The sequence below is a fragment of the Diprion similis genome, chromosome 4 (assembly GCF_021155765.1).
Source record: "Diprion similis isolate iyDipSimi1 chromosome 4, iyDipSimi1.1, whole genome shotgun sequence".
Lineage (NCBI taxonomy): Eukaryota > Metazoa > Arthropoda > Insecta > Hymenoptera > Diprionidae > Diprion > Diprion similis.
In genome coordinates, this window is record NC_060108.1 from 17,039,903 (window position 1) to 17,045,902 (window position 6,000).

Below are 6,000 nucleotides of genomic sequence, written 5' to 3' on the forward strand. Positions count from 1 at the left end.
GTGACTAATGTCAACAATTTTGCACCCCTTATAAACTGCAGCCTCGAGGGCGAAAACTGAGCGTTTGGGGTATATTTTACTTCTCTGCTCCTTCTGTGTGATAAATAATTGTAGGTCAGACCTGACTTATCTGTCATCTGAGCGGTACAAGGTGGAGGAGCCCTGAAGGAACTCCCTACTTTTCAAAGCGTATGTATACTGCCTGCCTTTAATAAGCCGCACACTTCAACTAATTTGTTTCGGAGGAAGTGCCTGTATATAAGGACAGGAAGCTTACTTAGCTGCCACTCTCCTTCTCTGTCTCTCTCACTCTTTCGGCACCACGGAAGACGGAGATTTCTCATCGCCTATATCGCGTGTCTAATGGTATAAAGACGTATGCGCCAAAAAGCCGAATTCGATGGTAAAAAAAAAGCACTCAAAACGCATATATACACTAAAATTAGCCGATAGAATAAAAAAAAAAAAAAAAAGTAAAAGGCCTTACGTTTGGCGGATACGCCCTTTCAGCATCAGAATATACTTTTATTTATCGCATTTATAAAGGGTTCAAGATCACATCCGTAAATTTTTTGTTTTTTCGAAAACGACGCAAAAGTCTTGGAAGCATAAAGATTTATCGATTTCGGGAAGGGATTTTAAAACTGTTTATTTTCTCAAAAAATAAATGAATGATGAATACACCATTAGTCTACGTGATTATTTTCCATAAAGTTCGCGATGAAAGGGCATAACCGACTATACTTACGACCTTTTACTGTCAATTGATCCATTTTTCAATTTCAACGTTTTTGAAGGTATCCTCATGTTTCTCGCGTAAATAAAAAAAGAGAGAAAATACGCCTTCCTACCTTTACGCGAGGTAAAAGGTATCATAATGGCGCATACGTTCTTGTACCATTAGACACGCGATATGTGATGTAGGAAACCATTTGCAAAACTCGTCATTCCTAATCAAATTGTACAATATAAGCCACCTTTTTCATTCAAAATACGGAATTCGATTTTGTTTTGCAATATGTTATAAAGTTCGAACCGCGATTATCATCTTTTCACCACTAGCACATTATAACGTCCCAAATGTATACGTCATTAGCCAAAATTAAACTAGTGGTAGGTGAATTTTTAAATCAAATAATCACGACTATCGTTTACCTAACAATATTATATTGTTACCGCACATAGAATAAACAACAGTTATTCGAAAAAACCGGGTCGAAAAAATGTATGCGTGAGTTTTTTTTTTACTTTTATAATTTTTTTCTCATCAAGTCTTCGCGATTAAGAATATATACTGCGGATGTATCTAGTGAATGTATTACACACGTGTGAAACCGAACGTCCAAAAATGATAAATGGACTTGCAGTCAGGAAAATCAGCGATTGTTTCTCTTCGGTATCCCGATAATTGAATAAAAATCAATACTTGTATGGTATGACCATCATTCGCGAGTAATTTTACGCAATAAGGTATTATGGTCGTTAGTTTTACGCCTTTCGTAACATCGAATTCAAAATAATATCGTCGCCAATTCCTAACAATTCTAATCGCCAATTATGAATAGGCAGAATGTGAAATCGGATGATAAGTTAAAATATATAACGAAAGAAAAAAAAACTGAGCCATATAGTTCCGTTGACGGAGTTTGCTAATTTTCTAACCCGCACTGTATACGTACAGCTTTTTCACAGAAGTATGGGAACCTGCAAAACCCCTTCGACGACAGCGACGCGGGTTGAACTGAAATTATTTTCGCCTGTAATGTAATACAGACTGATTATTTATTACCGGTTTTATTAATATTATCGGCATTGAGATTCAACGAGCTGCAGAGCGTGCGGCCGATCCGGAAGTAGTTTTTCGTGTTGAACAGGTGCAGCTACACGGACTAGATTTCATACATACCTCCAGCCACTGCGGGGGAACGGTGCGTGATACAGCGTTATAAATTTGGAAAGTTTTTCGTTATTTATGCTGCTAGATAGCACCGACTAGCCGTTGTTGAATTTAGAGCCGTGTAGCTACAAAGCACGTGAAAAAGCTCAGCTGCTAATAATTCCGAAAAAAATAAACAATCGCGTTGCGAGCGGTGTTTGCAATGGTTATTACGAACGAACTGCATGAACCGAAAACTTTTATTTAAAGCTGACATTTTTCGTTAGCCACGTTTTAGTCGAGACTTTAAAGCTTCCCGCCCCAGGGAATCAAATCTTTCAAACAAAGTATCGCACTGCAGTGCATTTCACAAATGATCTGGCCTTATTTGATTGATTAGAATTTTTCGATGGATTGAAACTCCAGCTTCGGAAAATGCGGGTCAAACTTTCGCATTTTGCGTGTAAATAGCGAGTAAAATTTACGCGCGTTGAAAACGTGCTTTCAATACCACGACTGATATAAATACCACACATTAATTGTTTGTGACTATAATTGACGTAGTTATCTAGTAACAATTATTATTGAATTATACTCGACATCAGCCAGTCGCCTGTCGAAATCCCTTCGGTATAATAATAAATAATTCTACTGAGGTACAAATCAAATGTCATTATATTTACTCGTACCATGCAGGAAATAAATAATTACAGATACTGCTTGAAAGAACTTCAGATATTCATTGAATTTGCAGCAACGAATGTCAACGAATCATCGAGCTTTCCACTTAGCTTCTATTATAAAATACAGAGACAATTTGATTGGATTTTTTTCATTCCGTCGTTTATTTCCGGAAAAGAGATACTCACGTTGAAATTGATTGGAAAAAATTTCTAAAAATTCTATGATAATCGTAAATGAATGATTTTTAACTAGATTCGTTCGTTCACAACAGTGAAAACTGGAAAACTTAAATTATGAAATTTCCTCCAATATTAACCGTCTGCGTTATCAATGTATATAAAACTTCTTACACACAGATTATTAAAACGGTAAATAGACATTTTTAATAGTAAAGTAGGAAGAGTTTTTATCAGCACACGGAAAATATTTCAAGATACTTAGATACGGGATAGCATAAAATTCCGTTTAATTCGCTCATAAAATGTGAATAAATCGTGGGGCGAATACAAAAAAGGTAAAATCGTACTTTATACATATCTGATTTATACAGCTTTTCAAACGGCAATGCAGTTGCCCGATACGAGAAGTGGAGAAAATTAAAACCCGCAGCTGCATCGCGGGCTCGATATTTATTCAACGAGTCTTATTTCATCGTAAATTATATTTTCATTTGTAACCCTTGACCTAGAATTGATGCGAAGGAGAACGAAGGTTGAGCCCATGCACTCAATATTCCGTGAAATTAATACCTCGCGGAAGATCTTTGAGTTTTTTCGAACACTTTTTGCCCTCGGGAAGGGGAATGAAGAAGACGATTGCAAAAAGAATCTAAACCGGAGTAATAAAAAGCAAGAAAATCCCGCAGAAGTGATAAAGCGTGCAGCTCTTCTAAAACTTACCCGAAGAATTATGGATATGTATAGAAGATGGCTGCGCTGACGGGGGAAAATTTAGGTCGGGGGTTATCCAATAAAGTTTCAACTATGTAAGCGATGTAATTTTGTTAGTAATATCTCAACTCGTTTTTTACCACCATCTCTCGTACCTACTCGAGGCTGTGCACCACCTGCTACTAAACTTTAGTCGATATTATTACAACCCTTCAATCTCCCTGCGAAATGACAATACGATTATTACTCTAAGACACAAGGCGATTAAACGATCCGCAAAAGAGGTGTTCCGCCATTAATTTTTCCAAAATTTCATTCTTGAATCTCACACACGCAGCTTCCGATTCTGATTTCCTTTCAATATAAAATAATACAACAACAACAAACAAAGATACGATATCACTGACCTGCTCAAGATGGCGGCGGCAATTTTTGCTTCCTGCTGAACACTGTGATGATATTAAATATTCAACGAACGATATTCGTTCGGTCGTCCGAGTTTGGTTCACTTGTTTCTGCTTTACTTCTTCACTCTGGGGTTTCACTTCGAGCCAGACTCCCGACTGAGTCCTCAAAGTATAAGTTTTAAGATTGAATATTTTTCATTTCCATTCCTCAACTGCGGCGGCGTTTCCCCTGCCCCGTGTTAGTTCGAGATTACAAAATTCACCCGGCGATTCCGCGGCGAAACTCGGGGAACAAACTTTTCCGGAATATCCAAATACCGGTATCACCTTTTATACGGATATCATTTCTTGCCCAGGAAATGTCTAAGCGTACTTTTTATACGGATAAAACACCTATTCCGACGAGCTTAATTTGCATATCGTTATATTTCATCGGTCTTGTGTTCACAGTCTATACGCGACTTTATATTATTATAATTATTCGTTACGTCCGAAGGGTGTATCAATGTTTTTTTTTTTTCTTACCTGCGTCCAACTTCACCGCATGATCATCGGCTTCGAAATGTAAATAATGAACGATCGTTTCTCTATTCAATAAACTCTCACACTCTGCGGATGATTTGCTTCACTTTATACAACGAACGAAACACCATAGACGCATTTTATCGCTCCCTCAACATATGTCCAATTTCTCGTTACACTGCTTCTCGGAACGTGACCCGAAAGGGTTACTCGTTATCCTTGTATATAACGGCTCCGCCTATCGTGCCTCTACGTTTAATCACGTGGTACATTATAGATATAATTCGAGGTATCGAGAGACGAGATACTATCGCTGCAACTTCACACTTATGTTACGTGAGCTTTGCCGTTTTTACCTATTCACGCCCCAACGATATATTATAGGTTATACGTACCACCTTGAATATATCATCTTATTATTTATTATTCCTTGTTATGGATGCGTGTCACGTGACGAAAGGAGAATATTATCGAGGTAAGATTTTAATACACTTAATATTTTATCTTCTCATTTAATTTGTGTTTGATTATGTTTATTATTCTTTATTTATTCTCATATCCCCCCCTTCTCTCGCTCTCCCTGCACAAATGTTTTAGCACTGATTTTAAAATCACATAATCCTCTTGAAGAGAAAAAGAAAAAAACTTCCCGATTATTTTTTAATCGTTTGATCAGCGTCTCGGGAAGAAAATGATAAAAGAAGGAAAAAATGAGGGGAAGAAAATAAAAATAATTATCGATACATTGAAGTGAAAACCAGCTCCAAAGTTTTCAGACGATTAATCCCGAGTCTTCCTTGTCAAAATCTCGGAATACGCACGTACTTGCGACAGAGATAAACCAGCAGATTAACAAGTTAGAAAAAAGAGAAGGAATCAATGAAAAACAAAAACGATAATTCGGATCCCTGAAATTCAATCTAGTATTGGTAGTAAACAAGACTGCACAACATAAAAACGCAGCATTCGTTAATCAGCAATCTCGCAACAGAGCTGAGAATGTTGTTTAGGTAATTCGAGTTAGATTTCCAAAATCAAAAATTATAACCCGTTATGTTAATGATAAACGGGACGAGGATCAGACGTGACGATTAATGAACATATTTAAATTATTATACGGAGAGGAGAAAAGATTTCTATCGTGCTTGCCGTTTTTACCGGCTTATTATGCTGTCTGCGAAGTGCTTGGCAAATGTATAATTGCGCGACGGTTGCCAGCGTCGCGGACGGTGAGCAGTGCTCGACTGAGGATCGAGGCGTCGCGACGTCCCGCGAATTTTCGCGTCGGCGCGGTGGCGCCCAAATCGCCAAACGTTGCTGCTGCGGATACACAACTCTCTGTACCTTTCGGGATTGGCGTCTGTGTGCACAGCGGACACCTTGGGAATGCGACGTAGGTGCGCATCTGACGAAGGGACGACGCGAAACGCGCCGAGAAAATCTACGAAAAAACACCTTGTAAGTACGTACTTTTCTGTTTACACGCTAGTCAGAAGTGAAAAAAGAGCGCTTCAAGCACTTTATAATTTTTTATAATTGTTATAAATAAACGTATGCATAAGAAAAAGAATGCATTTCGGTGAGTGTAATTCGTGCAGCAGATAAATTTGACAATAATCGT

General features: G+C 37.9%; 1 protein-coding gene across 2 annotated transcripts in view; it reads right to left on the reverse strand.

Annotated features, from left to right (window-relative positions):
• The window catches only part of LOC124405186 (leucine-rich repeat-containing protein 4B-like), a 227,192-nt gene extending 222,887 nt beyond the window's left edge, over positions 1-4,305 (reverse strand). The window contains exon 1 of one of the 2 annotated variants that reach the window (XM_046879875.1): positions 3,858-4,305. The gene's annotated coding sequence lies outside the window, so the exon portion shown is untranslated. The remainder of the gene's footprint in view (positions 1-3,857) is intronic. The other variant, XM_046879876.1, reaches the window with a different exon arrangement.
• Positions 4,306-6,000: the final 1,695 nt, after the last annotated feature.